The sequence below is a fragment of the Otolemur garnettii genome, unplaced genomic scaffold (assembly GCF_000181295.1).
Source record: "Otolemur garnettii isolate 467f Iridium unplaced genomic scaffold, OtoGar3 scaffold00137, whole genome shotgun sequence".
Lineage (NCBI taxonomy): Eukaryota > Metazoa > Chordata > Mammalia > Primates > Galagidae > Otolemur > Otolemur garnettii.
The window spans coordinates 1046713-1070268 of record NW_003852532.1 but is presented as its reverse complement, the minus strand read 5'-3'; the positions used below and the strand labels follow the sequence as shown (position 1 = coordinate 1070268).

Sequence of the window (23556 nt, the reverse complement as noted above, 5' to 3'; positions counted from 1 at the left end):
AGTCAGGAATTCATAATACAAATAGTTTTCAAAATGTCGTTTTTTTAAAAAGTGACTGTGGCTGTTATGAAAACGTACTATATTAGAATAGATAATACAGAAACTAGTTATTTCATATAATTGGGCTCCTCTGGAGGTCAGTTGCATATTCATATTTGGACCAAACAGTATAAGGGTTTTGTTTGAGTATTGCCATAAAATGTGAGGTTAAGAAAACAAACAAAAAGGCACACATGATCTTAGAGTATCATACTCTCAAAAACCTTACAGAAGAAAGCTCCACTTTTAAAACCTATTTTCTAAAATTTACAAGAAAACAGTATTAATTGCATGCCGATATTATAAAGAACACAAACGTTGCATTTTCTCTACTTTGAATCCCAGTCTCAATTTTGTAAGTATAGCCCATTGTACGTAATTCCCAGGTCAGGGGCGCAGTAGACAAATTAATTAGTCTATTAAGTCTCAGTCGTATCCTGGCACTGATGTTTAGGTTAGCACCTCCAGCAACAAGTTTCTAATGCTTAACTGTGCTGCCATTTGTTCCTGAGAGAAATTAGGAATGAAGGGGAAAAAGAAAACATGGCTGGGAAAAGTTCCCACTGACCTAAAGGCAGAAGCACGTCCATGAGTCAGGGGGACACTGGAGTCTACATAAAGAGGAAAAAAACTCCAGTTGATTAGTTCTTGCTATTTAAAGTGATTAGGAGAAAAATAAATGGCTTCATATCTAAGGGAAATTTAAATAACATTTAACACTCAACAAAATCAACCCCAAAAGATGATAATTTGCTATAACTTAGCACGAAAGAGAAACCCATGATCTCATATGACGAATCTCTGAAGTATTTCATGGGAAGATTAAACACTTGGCCAAATATGTGTGGATGCTACAAATGACTGAAGTGAACCAAATCATACATTTTTAAAAACAGACACACATGTACACAGACACACTCTAAGAAACAAAGAGCCAGGGAGAGACTATCCATTATCTCTGACTTTAGAGCAATTAGTTACAGCCGGCTGTATCTAATGGAATCACACACCATACACAGTTCAAAATTCAATAAAAGCAAAGTTCGTTGACGATCAGACAACACAATAGAACATCTTTAACCTGTGTGGGAGTTTTCTTTTCTCTGAAAGTTTTCCTTTTCTCTTATTCAGTGAGGTCATGGTACAGTGAAATGTTTTTACAGCATCACTGACCCAGAAGTGTGTAAGGGATTAAGCTCTAAAGGCTGTTTTGTACATAAGACTTGAGTGTTGAGATTGTCTCAGGTATCTTTGAGAACAGTAATGAGAGAGAATAACTCCGTTTACAATGACACTATCTGTCATAACAGGTATCTGTTACATATTGGGCAACAGCACATTAGAGCCCTGAGGCACCTTCACTAAAGTGATGTTAAACTCTCTGTGCCATTTAAAATCACCCAGAATACTGGATTACTGAAAAGGTCCTTCCAGTAAGCTATGTTTTACATTTTCTCATGAATATCCTATTGTTTGGCCCCCATAAAATCTCAAACTTTCCAATTTCCTCCCAACTCAGTACCATTAAAATTGTGGATTATTAAAATATAATTGCCTTCCTTAGAATTTTTTCAGGAAATAATCAGAAATACTGAAATAGAAAAGAATTAGAAGGGTCAAAAGATAATGATTTAATATTATTTATATACAAAAAACCCTGAAACAATGGAACTGTTCAACAACAAGGAAACAGTAAAATAACTTACAATATAATGGAATATTAAGCAATCCTCAAGTCCCATGCTTTCAAGGAACATTTAATAGAATGTAAAATCCCTGTATTATGGCAAGCATATAATAAAGAATTGCTAAATGAACGGAATAAAATGCTGTTTACAACTATGTGCATACCTTGATTCCAATTTTAATATATGTATATTATAGAAAATGCCTTTTATGCATCTTTTACATATAATATGAACACTCATAAAAATAAAGAAAAAAGAAAGGCTCACCCAAGTGTTCACACTGGTTATCTTTGGGTAGTAGAATGAAACGCAACTCTTACCCTGAACACAGACTGCTTTTATAATCAGAAATGAAGCTATTATAGCTACAGAAGAGTTTAAGCCAAGAGAGGTTGTCATTATTGAAGATGATACTCCTTGTATAATCATCAGCAGTATAAATGATAAGTCAGGTCCTTCTGAATGACAGTCTCATTAAACACTTGCTAGGACCACCCCCCAGCCCTAACCAGTGCCAGCAACTCTTGATAACCTCTAATATTTTCAGGTATAATTAATCCCTGTTCTTAAATTACTGTTTCTTATTTACATATATATTGGTATACAGTCTACTCATCTGTAAGATGTGTTGTAAAAATGCCAGCATTTCTTTACCTGTGGCTCTGGAATTTTTCCTCTGAGGCCAAAAAAGGGGGACGTATGTGTATGTATTTGACAAGCTCATTTATTTATGATGAACTGTTCCAAACCTGTTCCACATATGGCAGTGGATATTTTTACAAGCTCTGCTGAAGAGAATCCCATCCTTCAAATTGACAGTTATAGTTTCTCAAAAAAATGTCATTTTGCAAGTTTTTTTAAAATAGCATTTTGAATCAACACTGCCAGCTTTTTAGAAAATGTTTCAAATGATGCCGTTACTCCCTAGTTTAAGAAGAATAGTTACATCTCCTTCTTAAGATCCAAATTATTTTGGGGGGAAAGTCCATGGCAGCCTATCTGTTAGAGACACCCTTCTGTCCTGTCATCTACGTCACCTATAAATAACCCCACGTGTAGTTTTCCTTCCATCATTTGCATGAAATCAAAGCAAATGGCATTCCTGTGTGCTCTGTTTGTGTGGTTGCTATGGTAGTGACTGCCTTGAATTTTGTGCTAGGATAACCGCATTTGGGGCAGGGGAGAGAAGGTAGGGACCAAAAGGAAAAGGAAAAGGGCAATGGTCAGCACCTGTAAATATTTACTTCCATGTGGAACAGCCGTTGGCCAAAATCTATAAAACTCTGACCTGACTCTTCAGCTTCCTGGCATGAAAGCCCTACGCATTGTCATGTGAATACCCTGACGCTGGTAAGATCATCAACTTTCCCCCTGTTCTTAAGCAGCATTAAACTCTGCTTCTCACCAACCCCCAAACTTCTACCTCAGTCTCCCCCCAAACCTAGTCAAGCCCTGGTTCACAGTTTCATTGACCAGACAACAGAAACACCACATGGTGAATCAAAGTCTTCAATGAAAACCAGAGGAGACAGGACATTCTGCTTGTCCAGCACCTTTCAACACACAGCCTTCCCCCCCTGTCTTGGAGCAGATCCCTGTAGGTAACACATGAAAAGAGTCATCAGTGAAAGAAATACTATACAGAATTTGTATTTTCGTGGGTTTCTGTAAATACTTGCATCAAGTATACCAAAGGATCCCCCCTCCCGAAATGACATTAAAAAGAAGAAAAACAAAACAAAGACTCCAACGGATTACAGACAAGGTGGCTAATCTGACTGAAGTGTCAAAAATTTAAGGACAAATTGCAGAGCTTCCCTGAGAGCCACCCACCCACCCACTCCTCAGCCTCCTCACAAAACTCCTCAGATAGCCCCAAATTCTAGTGTCCTAGGGACACAGTTTGAAAGCCAATTAATCAGATCCTGTCTTGCCAATCACAAAATGAATATTCACAGTGTTGACTATTCCAGCAACGGGAAAGCCTATGATGTGTGTGACATTTCTAACTTTCAGAGTCAGAAGGAGCCACAAGTTTTTTTCAACAGTATTTTGTTTGACAACATTTTAAAGTATGGAGGTTCATAAAAGTAATAGGTCCAAGTTCTTAAAAACGTACATGTCTTTTGAGCACAGGACAAAATGATAACAGGGACTCTACCTAACAAATTCAAATATTGTGACTTGGCTGTTTGTACCTTCAGATTAATCTGAAATTTAAAAAAAAAGAGAGAGAGAGAATGCATATGCCTCCCTCTCAATTGTTTCAAAGAGTGAAAAGCTGTATTTTTTTATAATTAGCTTTAAGCAAATTAGTTACAAAGCATAAAGTGAGAGAACAGAATCATGCAAAACCCTACCAGACAATAGAAATTGCTGTCGTAGTCACAGGAAGGAAAAGAAAAATCAGCAATGGTCCTCGAGCCTCTTAGCTAGCCAAACAGATGTCCAGACATTTAATACAGCCTGCCTCTTTTTTTTTTCCCTTTGAGTCCTCATAAAACTGACAAAATGGAGTGAAGACTGGGTAAAATTTCGAAGAGTCAATAAAAAGTACTCTGAATATTTTAAGGGTCACAATAAGGCCTCGTTTTAAAGAAGCATGGCTGCACACCATGAGAATTTCTCTATTTTCCTATGACATAAAGTCAAGAGATGTTCCCTTGAGACACTGGCATTTGGTCATTTCCTACTTGAAAACATGACTTTAGATAGCTCATACCACACTATACTGTAACTGTCTTTTGATGGTTTTTCAAAATTCTCTGTACGTGTAAAACTTCTCCATAAGCAATAGTTCCTTGTGAGCAGAATGTAGGTTTTACTGGTCTTAATCTGGTTACTCACTAAGTCACTCACATTCCTATGGTACAGCAATTAGCTCTATGCTCACTACTTATAGGGGATTAGTACAGATGGAAAAAGTGTCACAGCCCCCATCCATTAAGATTTAAAGTATAGTGAAGATAAGAAAACAAATCATTGCAACATGGTGTCTTAGCGTTCGACACAATGTGCCACAGGAGCACAAAGGGGTGGCAGGAATCTCACCCAAAGCACCAGGAACGGAGCAGATCTGCCCTGCAGGGGAAGCTTCAGCAAGATCCTGAAGCCCACCCAGAGCAATCAGAGTGTGTGACGCAGTGCACCACCAGAGACTCAAGCAGTTCCGTACGTCCGAGAGTCTCACGTGTTATTCTGAGGATTTTTCACTTTATTCTGAGTGAAAAATCTAACCATTTAATAATGAGTTTTAGAAACGTAACTCACTGAAAACTAGAATGAAAGGAACAAAACTGCTTGCGGGGAGACCAATTAAGACACAGTGACAGTGATCCAGGTGAGAAATGACAGAGTCCTAGAGAGCCTCGGTGTAGGACAGAGAATAGTAGGCTCCCTTGACAAGAATCCCGGAGACAGAGCAAGCAGACCTGAAAAACTGAACTGAGGAAGGCAGCCGTCAGTCAAGGAATCCTGGACAATTCCTAAGTTTCTGTTTTTGGCAACAGGGAGAACAATGGGGAAGTTACTAATAAAGGAACACAGGAGGAGGAGGAGGTCTAGCGGGAGAAGAGAAGATGAACATGTCGCATGTGAAGCATCTGTTCACCCTCCAAATGGAGACCCACAGACGTTACAGGACATGAGGAGCTGGTGCAGGAGAGAAGGACCTGTTCTGTGACACAAGATACAAGTGCCGTCAGCATCCAGTGCTGGGAAATGTTGTCATCAAAGTGGAGGAAGGAGAGGGCCCAGAGAAGGAAGCCTCACGCTGAAAGTGTGGACAGTGAGGCAGAGGAGACAGAAACCTGCAAAGAAAATGCAGCACACGGCAGGTGGTGGAAGTGGGTGGGGAGAGTGCAGAGAACAGCTGGGAGAAGGGAACTCTTGACTGTCGAGTGATCCTAAGATACAGCTAAAGGGGGTAAAGGAAGCTTTCAGATTTTGCAAAGAAAGAAGGAATCCATGACCTTTGCAAAAAGTTTTAGTAGAGATGATCATAGAAGTGATACAAAAATTATGAGGACAAATATGATGATGTGAAAACAGAGAGAAAGTGGTTCTAGCACGTCTTCTGGCACTTATGGAATGTCCCACCTGACTCTAACTTCCTTTCTCCACTGCAGGTCACCCTGCCACACACCGCAAAGCCACACGGAGCAAATGCTTAACAATGAATGGCTTTGACTGCGACCGAAACCTCAGTGAAAAGTAAAGAAGTTCTCAGTTGCTGAATTAAAGCATTTAGGAATCTCTTCAACCGTTATTTTAGCCAAGTTTCATGTCCCACAATCTAAGGAAGCTGGAATTGTTAGGAAGCATTGGCTTTGCTTGGTTTTAAGTGTGTATGTTATGAAAACTAACTACAGGGTCACAAGTCATTTTATTCATTCTTTTAAATCAGCGGTTCTCAACCTGTGGGTCGTGACCCCTCTGGTGGTTGAACAACCCTTTCACAGGGGTCGCCTAAATACATCCTGCATATCAGGTATTTACATTACGATTCATAACAGTAGCAAAATTATGGTTATGAAGTAGCAACAAAAATAATTTTATGGTTGGGGGGTCACCACAACATGAGGAACTATACTAAAGGGTCGCAGCATTGGGAAGGTTGAGAACCAACCTTCCTAATGAATCTTATGGGAATAGTATAATCAATTTTTATAAAATCTTTAAATTAATCTTATGGGAATAGTATAAACAATTTTTTTTTTTTTTTCAGTTTTTGGCCAGGCCTGGGTTTGAACCCTCCACCTCTGGTATATGGGGCTGGCGCCCTACTCCTTTGAGCCACAGGCACCACCCATATCATCAATTTTTTTCCTATCAAAAACATTTGGAAAATATGTCTTACAAATAAAACTTATAAAATACAAATATAACATCAAAATAGATTATACCACAGACACTATATGACATAAATGACTTATTAAAGTTATCCCAATTCATTGTTCATTTGATTTTATTAAATATTAATTGCAGAAACAGGATATATTTATTATGAGTTCACCTCTCTTTATATCACTCATTAAGCATTTCAATGAGGTATAGCTAGGAGCTTAAGAGATAAAGAATTGGGTTATTAATCAAATGTAGAGAACACTGGTACACAAGAGTGGTTAAAAATATAACAACAGGCAAAATACCTGATAAAAACCAAGGCCAGAGAGAAAAAGGAGCCGATTTTACATGTCTTCCTAAACATGTTTAAACATCTCAGGCAAAAAGCCAGCAGTGCTCGTCATCTATCCACTTACATTAGCATTTAGCCAAACAATATATTTCTCTTATCTTACCATAGGACATCTAGAAAAAACACTCAGAACTTTCATTTCATTTGCAACGACAACCCAGGAGGTGGACCAGCCAACGTTATCTCAAAAGCATCAGTCAGAAATTAGAATGAGATCTCAACTCTTTAAACTATTTTTAGTTGATTAAGATTAAACTGTAACTGGTTTGCCTTCATGCACAATAATACAGATTTCTACATACCACTCCATCTCTATAAAATGTATAAAAGAACTTTACATATTCATCAGAAAGATTTGCAGGTACTAATACTTAAAACACACGCACACATTTAAACATCAGATGAGACTTTTGCCTACTAGAGCAGTGGGGGGAGGTGTACATTTACAGTCTATTTTATCAAATTCCTACATTTTCTCTATCAACAATAGACTTCCCAATTTCTGTTAACAAAAAATAAGCAACATTCTAGAGATATTCAGCCTCAAAACTCTGCAGTTATCATGTCCATGGCCAATTAACTGCCAAATATAATGGATTTCACATACCTGATGTGCCAGCATTGGTCTCTTTCTTTCCATTAGGCCCTTTACTGTATCTCTATCTGTGCACCCTCTTAATGCATTCCAGTTCTCCCTACGTAGAGGCCCAACTGCTCTCCACGAAGCCCCACTGAGTGATTCTCCCCTACCTGGCAAATCAAGTAACACTCCTGGTGTGGCATTCAAGACCCACTGCATGGCAGTCTTCTTCATGCACAACTACTTCAGGCTTGCTGTTTAGGAACTGCAATTCTCGGCCATTTCTCAGTTTCTCACACTCCTAATTTTACTAAAGCTAACCAAACACCTCTTTCCCCTATCTTCTCTCACAAAAAATCTACTTGATGCTTCAGTAATAATCTCAAGCATCAGTTCCTTCATAAGCTCAAACATCAATTCCTCCATGATGATCCTATTTTTCCTCACCCATCTCTGACCCTGCCCTTTTACGAGCCCTCACAGATGCTTGTGTCTTGGATAATTCCTATGTTATGTCTTGAATATTGTTTATTCTTGCTTTTGCCTTAGTAATCCATTGGCGCCAGGAGGACAGGAAATGTGCCACAACTATTTCTCATCTAGAGGAGCCTGATGATCATAGTAACACTGTTAGTATTTGCTAAATTTAATTGAAAATATTAATGTGTTGGCGCAGGGATTGGAGCCAAATCAATTCATCAGTGACCTGCAAGGAATGAACAAACTGGTCTACCCACAACAGTTTTTATTATTCCTCTCTCGTGCACCAGGCCTCTGACTTGCACTTGGTAGTATCCAGATCATCTGAGTTCACCAATTGTTGTCAGAGAAACTTAAGAATTTAGGTAAATGAATTAATACGCAAACAACTTTCAAAAAAAGAAAAGCATCAGATCAATTTTGAGAAAGGAAATATCTCTTTCAAGGTAACTCCTATAATTCTGCCAAGTGGGGAGGGAACCCTCCTATTAAGTTTCAAAAAAAACCGAGATGGTTTAAATTACACATGTTTTTCTAAAGGCCAACACACAAGTTAATTCAAGGTCATCTGTTTCTAAATGTTATCTACTAGATTTTCACCTATGAACACCAATCAAAGATACTATTTCAAACTATTTTTTTAAGCCTCAGAAAAGCAAAGGTAGCCATTTACACACACACAAGCACACCCTTATAAATCATTATAACACTGTAAGATTCAATGAAAATAGTGACAGCTTTAAAAAATGCAAACTAATGTATAGCCAAATAACTCATGAAACTCAGCATGCATTGCTGACTTTGGACATGATCACCCAATTTAACAAGGTGTTCCTGAAAGAAACTAAATAAGACAGGTCCCCAGAGCATCTAGTCAAAACGGCAGATGCATCTGAGCTCCAGGGCAAACTCCTCCAGGCTAATATTGTGGTTGGCCTCAACTAAAAATTGTAAAATTTAAACATCTTTAATTTAAATAATACTTTGGAATGATGGAAAACACTTTGCAAAAGTCTGGCTATTGAGCATAACAGAAAAATTAGAGCTACATTAGGCCTAAATATGATCACGTAACACTTATTTGTGGATAAGACCAAGAAGAGTATGAGACAAAATTTACAAAATCTATACAACATCTATCCAGAAGAAAAAGCACTAAATCTCCTGCAGTGCAAACTGGAGGAGCATGCTTATTTTTCATAAATAATATTTCCCAGTCATTCATCGTTGAGTCACATATATCAAAGCTGTCATTTCCATAAAAGGAAAAGAAGGGAAGGAAGGAGGGAGGGAAGAAGAAAGGTAAAGAAATTTGTGCCTTGCTGGTCATCTTTGCTGCATGGAATTGGATTGCTGCAAATTACCATTCACTACATTCTTCTAAAGCCCTGAGCACTGCTTATCACCATCTGGCATGAACTAATAAAAGTTATTTTCCACCGACACCCTACCACCATTACCATTCATTCAGCTTTAAAAATCTACCTGGTTCTTTGCCTTATCTTTTTGAAGAGATGGTCAAAGTCGTAATAAATATTCCAATTCCCATAAAAATCTCCCCAGTACCAAGCCCAGTATCAAAGCAGTTCTGTACTTTTCTTTATAAGTGAATTTGTTAAGGACTTAGATTTTTAAGGCACCTGCTCTGAGCTATTCTTCTAATGCTTGGTCAAGGACTTGGGCAGATATATGAAACTATTTGCCAATAACTGATGATTACTGACAACATTTAGGATGTGGCTGGCTCAGGTTAGAAAACCAGTATGTGATCATGAAAAACAACAGTAAAGTACAGTAGTTTACATCAGGACAGGCTACTTATCTTTGGCATCACTGATTCTTAGTTTCCCTACAATTCTGTATATTTTTTCAGAATTATAAATTTCTGAGAAAATTACCACTTTTCATCATTCCTACATCTACCTCTCTCAAAATACACATCTTTAAAAAAAAATCATATTTCTGGGGTGAAAAAAAGGAGAGAGGTGGTCATAGCAGTAACTAACATGATATGACATTTCTGATGCTGATGAGGGAGAAGTCCACATTTCTAAAATCATGCTTGAGCCTGAGTGGCAGCATCGTAAGTCTTTCTAGACAGGAAGAGGGAGGTGGACAAACTTCTAATCTTTTTTTTTTTTTTTACAGTTTTTGGCCGGGGCTGGGCTTGAACCTGCCACCTCCAGCACATGGGCCGATGCCTTACCCCTTTGAGCCACAGGCACCGCCCCCAAACTTCTAATCTAATATAGCACCAGTTCTTACAAGCAGAGAGGGAAAGCGTGAACAGATAATTTGGGGTAGCACAGTACGAACTTTTAATAGTTGAAGACACTAAGGTCTAAATACGCAGGAGCTTTTACTTCCAGGAAAGTCAACTAAATTAGTAAGGTTCAGGTAAAAATACCAACGGCTTTGAGGTAGCACACAATATTCATTCAGCAGCCATGAATTATTCACTCTCACTTCAACACAAAGATTTGTTGGCTCACATAACTCAAAGTTTTAAAGAGCATGAACTTCAGGTAAGGCTTGATTCAATGGTTCAGTGAAATAACCAAGGACCCCAGCCCTCTTCCTTTTTCCATGATACCATTCTACCTCATAACTACAACACAGCAGTGGCCAGTAATTCCTGAGGCTAAATACTCTCCTGGTTCACATTCAGCAAGCAAGAAAGAGCACTGGTTTTGCAAAATGCTCCACCAAACTTCTGTGATTCACTTTGTAAATCAGCTGAGTCATATACCCACCCCTTGCATACATCATGAAATACACTGATGGTCTTGATCTAAGTTACAAGCAGGAGGTGAAGCCAGCTTCCCAGAAAATTCATGGATACTCAGGAGAAAACCATGGGCTATTTGCAAGTGAATGTTGGGGAGGCATCAAAGAGTCCACTCCACTAAGCAATTCTGAGACACATTTTGATGCTTTATCTGAGGCCTCTGTCCCTGCCCTTTTTCACAGTCCTCATTTTCAAAGTGATGGTTGAACAAACAAGAATGTATTTACTGTCAAAAGAAGCAAAATGCACCCAAGTCCTTATTCCTAGTTACGATCTCCCAACAGGTTTTTATACCTTCTCAATCTCTTCCAAATTTTGTAATGTCAAGAAAGAAAAATTTAATACAAAAAAGATGTAAATAATACTCTTTTTTTCCAATTTAAGAGTAGAGTGAGTTTTGCCTAAAAATATAAGGGCAAAAAAATCACTTATACAAGAAAATAGTGTTTCTGGTAATTCTAGAGTTCCAATTTCATGTTGCTTTTCCTACACAAGGTAAAGAAAAATAACTGCATTGCAAAATGGGAGTCACACAGACGTTGTCAAGTAAATGTTTTTATTTTCTATTTTTTTTTTCAAGTAAATGTTTTAAATGCCGAAGGGCAGGGGGGAAATTATTCTCAGAAGGGCCAGAGATTTCTTCCAAAAATGCAAGAGCACCTTATGGTCCCCCGAACAGCATAGGTTGGTCAAGATATAAGAACCTTAAACTGAATCCCATAAAAACTAGAAGCAACCCAGTGCCAGCCCCTTGAGAGTAGTTTATTCATCATGCTACTTAGCTCCACACCATAAAGCCTCATCAAGTACGAGCCAAACCTTTCGGTAGAGCATAGTCAAAGAGATCTAGATCCCAAATTATCTCTGAGCTGAAGGATCATCTAATCTGGTACATCTCAAACTGCATCTAGAAGTAAGGGCAGACAGGGCAGAGAGGGTTTTAGGCCCACTCCTTCCTCCTACTATTTAATCTCCAACAAGAACACATCTGACACATCTGATTTTATCTATTCCACAAAAATAGCTTCTGGAAAGAAATTCCTTTGAATAGAAAGCTTTGTGGGTAGAAAAACTAGTTACTCCAACCTCAGTATTATTTCATCTGAGACACTTGAGTCCAAGAAGGTTCAATCATTTACTAACAATGTCAGGCCTTGAACCCAGGATGCTGGAATTCATCAGCAATTATCATACCTCTGGTGTTACTACACCTAGAATAGTCCCTGGAAACCAGGCAGCAATCACCAGTAAGTGAATGAGAATATCTCAATAGCCCTTCACTCTCAATACCCCCTTTCTTAAACATAAAATTTCAGAATATGGATGCCTGTTGTACGCATATCCCAACTCTGCTTACTTGCTATAAGACTATGGGATAGGTCCATGCACTTATAACTCAGTTTGCTCATCTGAAAATAGGAATAGTATTCTGCTACCTCTAAAGGATTAAAAGAAATAAAAATGTATGAAGTGTATCCAGAACTATGCAGGTATTAACTATATGTTAGTTGAGAATATTCACTGAATTAACTCAGAATACCATTGTACATTCTATCCCTGAAGCTGCACGGTTTTGTTTTCGTTTAAAAATTTTCAGTATTAAAAACGCACAGGACATTCAAGAGAACCATTATGAAGCAAAATGTCTAATTAAAAAGCTGTATAAGAATGAATTAATTATATACAATGGTACAATGCATGACTATAGAATCTTAAAGAGCCACAGTAGAAATGGTTTGATGAAATTAGAGCTTTTGATGCACCAGGACACGGAACTAATGGCGGCACAGAGCAGTGGTGAGCACGCTATCTCACTGGCCCTTCTGAACTCAAAGGGAAATTTTAGTATAACCTACAGAAGAAATGTTGACAACAGTTCAAAGATTGAGGGTTTGAATAATAAGTGATCGATTTAAACTTACAGATGTTGTACAGGTAGCTAATCTCTTTATCTTTAATAGTAGTATGAAGGTTGGTTTTACAGATCATACTGGTAAGTTGATTTTTATTTAAAATAAAGACATGTCAAGGAGTCTTCCAGAGGTAAAATTTGGCTTTATGGAGTAATTTCCCACGTAGTAAGTAACAGCATGACAGATAAAATTATTTTATATACGATAGGTAATTGTAATGTATATTACAGTTGACATGAAAATTTCTTGAAGTTGTAGTGACAAATTACCATCAAGGTTCCTTTCTGCTTCAGATTTTGCTATCTCATAACCAATTTTGAAGAACAAAAATAATAGTTCTATCGATAACATTACTAGTATTGAAATTACTTTCTGTAGTTTGTGAAATCACAATAATTTTGCACATTATAGATATAATGTTTTATTGCGGTTTGCTTTAAATAGTACGTATTGCTATTGTATTTATAAGAGAGTGGCATATAGGTATATTACACACACAACCCGCAAGAAATATCCACGTTACAAATGGACATAAGTAACATGCTACAAAATGAAAATTATAAATATTTTTTCATAAATAACTGCTAATCTGAAATTATTTATTTGAAATATCAGGATCTTTTTTAAAAGATGATTACATTTATATTACTAAAAAAAAAAAAATTCCATTCTTCTCCTTCATCAACTTGCAGAAAGATATTTCAAAATTCATAAACCTATCAGTATATCACATAGCTTTAATGCTACAATCCTACCAGGAGACAGGTTGTACTTAACTTCCGATAGAATATAGTATTACTATTCTAGGCCTATTGAAGTATGATTCTAATAATTCTGTTCACATTTCAACATTAACCAAGCTACCAGCACTCTCTGAGGTCATACTATACTCAAAAATTTCCTGCTTCAGTCTCAAAAGGAAAGACAGGTTCAAAATGCCAAGTAGACTCCTTGAGGCTAAGAAAATCAATGCCAAGGCCCAGGAAAGGGGTAGGAGTTTTAATTCTACTACTACAATTCTTTCATAAAGTTTAGGAAAGTTACTTTTTTAAAGGGTAGATATCAATAGGAGTAAAAACACACTTTCTAAAACCTTCTCAGAAGGAAAAAAGATAATTAAGCACACGACTGCGAATGCATCATTCCAGGACTAAATGTTCATAGATAACCACAATGAGTTATGTCGCCTTTAAAGAACACGCACACGCACACACATATACACGCACACACATATATATACACATATCCACTTGGAAAACAACAATTTACCAGTGCCAAAACCTTGAAGTGAGCACTCAAATTAATTATGGAGCTATTTGTGATTTGAATTTCTCCCAAAAATGTAACGAAGTGAGTATTCTCTGAAATAGGGGTCACTGTTTAAAATCAGTCAGCATTTGGCATGTTTTGTGGTTCTGCTTATGCTCCTTGGCAACAACATTACAGCAAACCAGGATTGTTTGTAGTGCTGCTCGGGGTGTGTTTGACAACTCCTCACTCCCACAGTCCTTTAACATGGGGCTTCCCCAGTCAGGGATGCAGATCCCACACTGAGCCCATAAAACAATTAGTGGGAGGCCTTGGCATTGCATTCAAAGACCTTTATAAAAAGCCAATGTAGCTGGCTGTGTGAAATGTGACGTGTGGGGAGCCCCCATAAAACTCTTTAATGGAAACCAGGGGCTTCTTCTGGAAAAGGTTGAGAAACTGGGCACTAGCTGTATAATTAATACAGTTAGTTAACAAGAGACAACAAGCATTTCAATAAAAATAATCAGAAGGCAATAAAAACCTTAAAAACTCTGGGCAGTATTTTATTTTTATAAAAGAAGTTGAAGTAACTGCTCTTCATAAAGAGGGTTTCCGTGTGTGCTGACAAGGTTGTTTTGTTTGTGGTTTACATTTAGAAGAATGCCATACTACCATACTACTAATAGAGAAATTAATATCCCTTTTTCTCTTTTTCTTTCAACACTTGGAATATCAGTTTTTAAACCTCTTATAAAACTGTGCTTGAAGAATCTCCTGGAAATTATGAATCCAGTGAAAACTTGCAAGAACATACTTTTTCCACTAGGGGCACCATAATCCAATATAGAGTGTAAAAGAGAAATTATTAATATTCATAAACTGAAAAAGTATTACTTTCCAAGAAGAGAATAAAGAATATGATAGAAAAATACCAGTACTGTCCCTACTTTCATCAGACTTTTCTAGAGTAGAAAAACATGACTCAGAGAATCTCCTAATCCATTGTCTGGGGGTAACATTTTTAGAAATGTAAAAATAACTTTCTTTTTTTTTCCTGGTAATTCCTTCTTCTCATATCAAGGTCTGGATATCTGGATCATAGAGTTCACTCATAATAGAGAAAGGGCTTAGCCTATGATAAAAAGGAAAGCCTTGATATGAAGGACGCCCTTTTAGCCATGGGAGAGTAGAAGACGGAAAGACAGATGAAGAGCAAGATGAAAATTCAAGTGACCGTACAAAACCCTCCCATCTGGCCTGGACCTTTGGGGGCTGGGGGAATAATGAGCTTTCTCTGTCAAAACATCCACATTTTATTTATTAGAATTATATGGAAAATATCAAGTTGTATTTCAAGTAGCAAGGATAAGTATTTGTTTCTGTTAGGTATGTATACAAGGGCACCTGGGATGGATTATATATATATATATACACACACACACATACACTTTTTTTGTTTTAAATAGTCTTGTTCTGTTGCCTTAGGCAGAGTGCAGTGGTGTCATAATCGCTCACTACAACCTCAAACATTCGGGCTCAGGCAATCCTCCTGTCTCATCCAAGTAGTTGGGACTATAGGCGTATTCATGATGACCTGCTCATTTTTCTATTTTTAGTAGAGATGGGGTCTCACTCTTTCTCAGGCTGGTCCTGAACTCTGGAGTTCAAGTGATCCTTCTGTCTTGGTCTCCCAGAATGCTAAGCATGAGCCATTCTACCCAGCCTGAATTACATTTTAAAATGTTACTTCTTATTCCTAGTTATAAAAGTTTGAAAACAATTTCCCTAGGAAATGGTAAACTATCAGTTCAAATTCTTACCATGACAAGGGAATGTACATAATTCAGCTTGGGAAAGGGTGGTTATGTTAGACAGACCTAAGGCAGGGCACTTCTGGGTATCCATGACTTGGACGTGGCTTACAAGGGATTGAGAACATCTGTGGGTTTAGCTGAGAGCTGCAGCCATGCTGAGAGAGTTGGTGGAACAACAGAGAGCTAAGATGCATTATTTGAGGTCTTCAAAACGCAAGGTAAACAACTGGGATCACGGCCTTCAGTGTTACAAACCTATGAGATGACTGAAAAGAACCAGTCACTCCTGTTTAGACTTATACCAAACCACGCTCTCAAGAGCCTAGGAACTCACAGTGTTGGAGAAAAGGTTGAATAGACCCACTGCAACAGAAGCAAGTTCCCTGGGACAGGTTCAGATGACATTTTACAGAGGGATATAGGAAGGTTAATAGAACATAAAAAATTAATTATTTACACCAAAGAGAATTAGCTAACCAAAACTGGATTAATCCCAAAGAAGCTAAAATAATTTTAACTGGAAAACTTATATTTTTAATAGCTGAGAACTAAGTAGAGTGAGTGCACGGAAAAAGTTTAAATCCATTAAAGGTAGAAGGTGTATTTCTTTTAGTAACAATAAACTAGCCTCTGCTACCTCGACCATTTAAAATGAGGCTACCTATGAGAATAAAGAAAATATCTCACTAATGCTCTTATGACTTATACACATTTGTGCAATTTCAATAGTATTCTGTCAAGACTTAAGTCTGGGCACAATTAGAGAGTAAGGACTTTCATTCCTAAAGAATTTAATTGAAAAAACCCTTTATACTTATTTCTAGAATTACTGATGAGATGATCAAATGCAATAGTGCATATAAACAAACAAGTAGCAATTATGAAGATTAGAAATAATCAAATACATCATACCTAAAAATTAGTATTTTCACTTTTGTCACTTTACACCAGTAATCTGTATTAGGTTGATTAAATGTGTTTTGATTTCAAAAATGTTTTTTAAAGAAAGGAAAGAGATAATGTAACATTTGTCAAATTAGACAATTATATTCCAATTATGTTAAAAATAATTTTAAAATATTTTACAGTTTGGCCCAAACTTCTAGAAAGGTCCACTTCTGTGTGCTGTTATATAAGCACGGAAGGAGTAGTGAGATTTGGTTCACAGAGCAATTCAAAATGCTTTTGATAACATCTATTTTCCCACTAGTATTAAAACTTCAATGGCTTTTTCAGTTATTTTTCAAATAACTCATGTTCTTTCCAGGTTGCGGTTTTAGTTAATTATAAAAAGGAAGGAAAAAATGTCAGGGTAGCTAGAAAGGCAATGGTAATGAAAGATGGGTGATCATGTACTCACCTATCTAAAGATTTACGAAGTACTCACCCATTTATAGACTGCAAAGCATGGACAGGTGATTTAATCTGCACTTTCAAAGCTGCAAATGCAAAGTTCAAGGCATTTCATTAGTGGTACCCACTAACGCTGAGGTGGTCATATAAAATTTTAAAAAATGAGGTCAATCATCTTTAATCATTTTCAATGATCTCCTACAGCAAATCTTCACATTCTGAATGATGAAAACTTTCCTAATAAATATTACATGATCATTAGCTTCATCAGGCCCTACCACAAGTGAGTTTCAGATGATGTACTGCTAACCAGACGCACATGAGGAAATACGTATTAACCACTCACAATCACAATAGGAGATAAGAGTTTTCTAATGCTTTTTAGTCAAAATGAGATTAAAATGTTTTCAATGTAACTAATCTGTATGGTTTTACAGCCCCCTGGTCCCCATGACCCCCTATTCTATTTCATTGTAGTCACCCATTCCCATAATCAGATCCTGAATATCATCATCACTCCCAAATGCTGCATCCCAAAATTCACTTATTTGAACATCTTAAGGAAGCCACCACCTTCTCTCCCCCCAAACCTGAACGAATATTCACCTGTATCCATTAAAACCATTACTTGATTTCCTCGGGAACCTCCAGTTCACTGACCCGTCAACTCTCCGGAATCTGTAGTTCTTGTCTTTCCTTTGGCTGCTCACTCTCCATTAAGCAGCAGAGTTCCTTGCCTCTTTCCTGAGCCCTCTACCCGACTCCATTACTGCTCAAGGGAACAGCATACCCTGCACAGAGCTTCAGTAACAAGTGTTTATGTCCAGCCCAACCTTCTTTCATTTCAGGTCTGTATATTCCAACCCAACGTTACAAAGCCACACTCACTTGCTTCACCTGCAAACCTGTCGTTGTTTTAAGTGTTTTTTTTCTTAGTGAATGGGGGCCTCATTTCCAACTTACAAGAAATCACGAAGTCACCTCTGAGGCTGGCATTCTTCCTTTCTTTCCTGGGGATGCCACGCCTTTCTCTCTCATTCCTTTTCTCTACCCTACCTCCATCTTCTCCACCCTCATTCTCTGCTCTCTTATCTCTTTCCCCCACTATTTCCCCTCTCTCTAATAAAAATAAACATAGACTTTTATAGTCTTAAAAGACGTCACCTTTGAGACCACCTGTCTATCTTCATTCCATTTTGAAAACTGCCGGATCCTATCCATTTTTATACCCTATTTATCCTTTAAATTTCTCCCCTCTTTATCCCCCAAACGTAATCTTTTAATCACCTGCCTGTGTTAGTCAAATAAACCTCTGTAGGTGCTCAAATCCCCTTAAATACATACTCCTTATCACTTGTCAGACTTGAAATTTTACATTTTAGTGTGATTATTTAAGTAACATCTTTCTTTTCATTGTCCTGCACTGCCCAATAAGATAGCCATTAGCCGCAGATAGCTGTTTAAATTAATTAAAATTAAAGGAAATAGGAATTCAGTTCTTTGGCTGCACTATTTCAAGAGCCCATGGCTACCATACTGAACAACACATTTATACAAACATTTCCGTCATCACCTTCAATTGAGAGATTCTGCACTAAAACATAAACTCTAGGAGAGCAGGGACTATGTCATTTTGAACCAACATCTGGCACCTGGCACTTAGTACAGAGCCTGAAACATACACACAGAACTAACCAGTGGGAATGAGCACAAAGACCGTGGGCAATGACCAGGAATCACTTCGGAGACTGCACATTGCCTGGCACATCTGTCTACCCTCCTTTAACACAGGGCAGCTACAGACAGGTACAGGGAGGGGTCCACGGCCTGTTAGGAACTGGGCCACACAGCAGGCAGTATGCGGCTGGCCGGCCAGCCAAGTTTCATCTGTATTTACAGCTACTCCCCATCCTGGCTTCACCACTCGAGCTCCGCCTCCTGTCAGATAGGCTACAGCATTAGATTCTCACAGGAGCGCAAACCCTACACAACCTGCACGTGGGAGGGATCTGGGCTGAGAGGCCCCCAGGAGAACCCACTGCCTGACGATGTGAGGAGGAGCTGAGGAGCTGATGCTAGTGCCGGGACTGTGTATCTGTCTGTGTATCAAATGCACAATAGATGTAATGTACTTGAATCATCCCCAAATCATCTTTCCCCCTCCTCACTGGGTCCTTGAATAAATTGTGTCCCATGGAAGCAGTCCCTGCTGCCAAAGAAGTTGGGGACCGCTGACTAAGAGAAATGAAAACTAGTGGTTCAAACCCACACACTAAGCTCCTTATTTACCGCAGTAGTTCCGATCCTTACAAAGGTGAACAGGAGGAGGTGACTTTTTCAAAATCAAAAAATTATCAATAGTGGCAGAAATTCTGAATCTCAAAGAGTTTTCACTGTTATTGTTAAGAATCATTACCCCCACTTAGATACGTTAGTAATGCAAGACTCACAGCATCTGTTGTTGAAATGGAGATAAAAAGCAGAAAATACTTAATCTCACTCGTGAGCTACATAATACACAGGTGTTGCCTAACTGAAAATTATTTCCTCATGGACTCTTCCCTATAACTAAAATTATATTCAAATTAAAAAATTCTATCAGCTCTTCATCAATCCGAGGACTGTGCTGCCTCTGCCCAAAACAACATAATGTTTAAAATGTTAAGTTAAAAGTGATCCCCGCCCCTCTAATCCTAAATGAGTTTAAGGAACATGGACTTTGAAAATTGGTGGGAAAAGGAAAACCCAGCCCACCGTGACAGGTAGAAAATAAAATCAGAATGAAGTACATGAAATATCAAACCCAAATTTAACATTTAATTCTACCCAAAATTACTCTCCCTAAATTTTTTTAGCTGCATCTGCACAAGGAGAGATGTGGCTCGTGTTAACAGTGCTCAAAAGAGTTAGTGAGAGAAAAATGCCCTAGGAGGACATACGAGAGCCACCTGGGAGGCTTCTCCAGGACCCAGGATTCCCAGGCTCCCTCACTCCCCTGCAGATTCTAAACCCCCCGGCCGGTTTGTCCACCAGCGATCTGTGGTCACCTGGCAATGAGCTGCTGCTGGGAGGCAGTGGTCCAGCAGGGAGCCATGCCTCCTATCCTCCTCTACCTTTAGCTGGGGCACTGAGGTTCACTGCTACCAAAAGAACATGACAGAGGTTATGCCTGTCACTTCAGGGCTTAGGTAGATAAACATCAATGAGCCTTCTCCACTCTCTCTTTCCCCATAAACCACTTGGCTGAGAACACCCAGGGCAACTCTGGAAGCTGGTAAGCTGAAGAAAATGGCACATCTACCAGCCTGCATCCTAAGCCCACAACATGCCCACTCCCTTCCCACCAAATCTTTACCTACCTCATACCCACTTATCAAAAACTTCCACTTTGTACTGAAGTGAGAAATAAATACACAGTGTGTCAACCCACTCTTATTTGGAGATAAAGGAACTGGACTAACCTTAGGAACTGGTTTCCCAGAACTGGGCGAACCCCTAGACCACTGCCCAAGATCAAGGGTTATTGCCATAGTGAGCAACCATTACTAACAGGGGTGCATTAGATCCCTTTAGATATAGATGTACTGACACAGAAGATTGAAAATGCTATAATTACAATGTTATCTAACACTTTTCAAAAAATGTCTAATTTTGAGATATTATTTATTGGGGCTCAAGAGACATTCATTTGTGCAAATGTTCATCAATTTGATATTTATACTACCTCTTCAAATGACTGGACAAGTATTATGAGGTCAGCAAAATTTCCTAAATTTCCACAAACTACACTGAAGACCACAGCCACTAGAGGTGGCTTAAAAACAGAAAAGCCAGGCCCTGTGAACGCCAGTAAAACCATGTTTCCTGTAATTCTTAAATGTGTACCACATTTCATGACCCCGTCCTGAGGAGATCTTGCTGGCTTTCTTCTCCTCGATTCCTAACATCCAACAAGCTTCCTTTGGGCTTCAAAACACAGCTCAGGTGTTAACCTACTCTGAGCAAACTTCTCCCCAATCCCGTTTCTGGATAAGGTTAATCACTGCTACCCCTTGCTCCTTTCACACTACATTTTAATTTAATGGTTTACACATCAATTCCCTCTTCCAGATTCACTGAGTATCCAGACTGAGTCTCATTCTAGAACCAGTATCATACTGAAATAAACTTCTATGAACTAATTAGTGAGTAATATTCTTAGCTCATCCCACTCTACAAAGAGACCGGTTTGTTTTAAATACATTAGTATGTATCAAGTATCAATCAAAAGGTCATGGAGAAAAAAATCAAGGTACGGTATATATGGCTGACAAATACTAGTAAGTAAATGTAACACACTTTCCTTTTTATCAATAAAAATGTTTGAACTGAATCATCTGAAACTAATACTGCAGTTTAACTACATGGTATAGTAGAAATAAGCAATTATATCTGAAAAACACATATTTACAAATTATATGGCATATCCAAACTACGTACTTAGCTTATAAATTACTTAATCTGACCGAATCTTGCTTTTTGCAGCAAAGAATTCAAAAGATTTCAATTTACATCAATGAAAACCTCTGCAGTCCCTAAGTCAGGGCTGAGCCCTACTAGCACCTGAGATATTTGGCATATTTTTTTCTATAATTCTTAGAGAAAAAATATTGCAACAAATAATATGAGACATACTATGAGGCAAAATGCATCTAATGAGGCCAGAATGTTCACGGGAAAGCTGAGAGTTCGTTCCCTTATCTCAGTGTCACTCCGCTGCAACAAATCTGAGTGTTGCAAAGAACACAGTCTGACCCAGAATCGTAAGTGTGAAGATGTCACCAGAAGCTCCAAAGCTAGACCTGAGGGAAGATTTAAAACCTGTAAGAAGACTTTAAAGGATCTTAAAAATTACAAGCAAGTTTCAAGTACAGTTTCCTATGAGAGTGTTAGTGAATAAAAATGTTACTTTGGGACCCCACTCAGAAATCCTTTGTTAGAGCGACAGAAGTAACTTTAAGGGAAATATGAAAATTAATTAACATTCCAGAGATCCCATATAACCGCAGGCTCCTGGAGGCACAACAGGACCCACTATCTCCAGCCATTCAGCCGTGCAGAGTTTTTTGAGTGGGCTGGTCCAGCACTGACCTTGAAGTGTGCAAAGGCTGCCTGCTCCACCAGGGTGTACCTCCTGTAACTCCTGGGAGATTATTACAGTAAGAAGGGGAAATAACAAAATATTTTGTAAAATCTGGGCGAGAACTAAGAGTAAATTGGGGGAAAGCTTTCAGGAAAGTATCTTCATAGGCCTGTTAAACAAGAAGACTGACTTTAACAGCAAACTATGCTCTTTGCACTTTCCACCAGCTCCATGAGGTGAGGATCATTATTCTCCCCACTTCAGACATGAGGAAGCTGAAGCACAGAATGATTCAGTACCTTGCCCAAAGCCACTTTGGGTCTTACGCTCTAACTCTATCCTCCAGCTACCTCTCTTAATGGGCACTTGACAATGATTAACAGAGTATAAGGAGTCAGTATCTCCCACAAGTGCATGTCCACCCAGAACACTGGAAACAATCTTCTTCAAATATAATTATATTCCCATATATAATTATCTACAGGAGGTATCAGTGGGCTATACTGGGCTCTAAGTTCAAAGACCAATGTCCTTATTGTAAGAGGACAGGATATAAAGAGAGACAGAGGCAGAGACTGGGGTGAGCGACCATACAAAGAACTCCAAGGACTTCCAGGGGCCCTGGAGGCGAGGGAAAGGAAAGCCCCTTCCTGGAGTGTCCGAGGGAGCACAGCTCTGCCAACACCTGGATATCAGACTACTGACCTCCAGAACGGGAAGAAAATTAATTTCTGTGGTTTTAAGCCACCGAGTTTGTGGTAATTGACCATCCTAGGACAGTAATATCAAGAGTAAGGTCAGGAAGAGTAGATAAGAACTATGAACATGGAAAAATTAATAAAGCTAATTATATAGGTTTTTCATATTTCTTTAAAAAGATGTCTTAGATCAGCAGTTCCCAACCTGTGGGTCACGACCCACAGGAACTGTATTAAAGGGTCACAGCATTAGGAATGTTGAGAGCCACTGTCTTCAATGAATGTATTAATGAGGCACCAATGGACCTGATGAAAAGTCCTGTCTTTGGCAGCAAATATTTATCAGTAAACCCTTTCCTCGTGGTTGAGCTTTTATAATTAATTGCCACCTATAATAAGGGGCTTGAAGCTAAATATATAAATTGGAGGTTCGTCCACATACAGATGGTAGAGAGGTCCTTAAGGAAGGGTACTATTACAGATAATGAAGAGAAGCTGGTCTGAATAAAACCTTAAGAAAGCTCTACCCTTAAGAGATTTAGGATAAAAGGCAAGCAAGAGAGATTGAGGCGCTGAGAGCAGAAAGATAACCAGCAGAGAACAGCATCACAGAGACGGGTGGATAATAAGGTT

At 38.5% G+C, this 23556-nt stretch overlaps 1 protein-coding gene and 1 pseudogene across 1 annotated transcript in view; one reads left to right on the top strand and one right to left on the bottom strand.

Moving 5' to 3' along the window:
• The window catches only part of BMPR1B (bone morphogenetic protein receptor type 1B), a 274381-nt gene that overhangs the window by 212275 nt on the left and 38550 nt on the right, over positions 1 to 23556 (bottom strand). The gene's annotated exons all lie outside the window — the stretch shown is intronic.
• Positions 21779 to 23556, top strand: part of LOC100954033 — a 7266-nt pseudogene continuing 5488 nt past the window's right edge.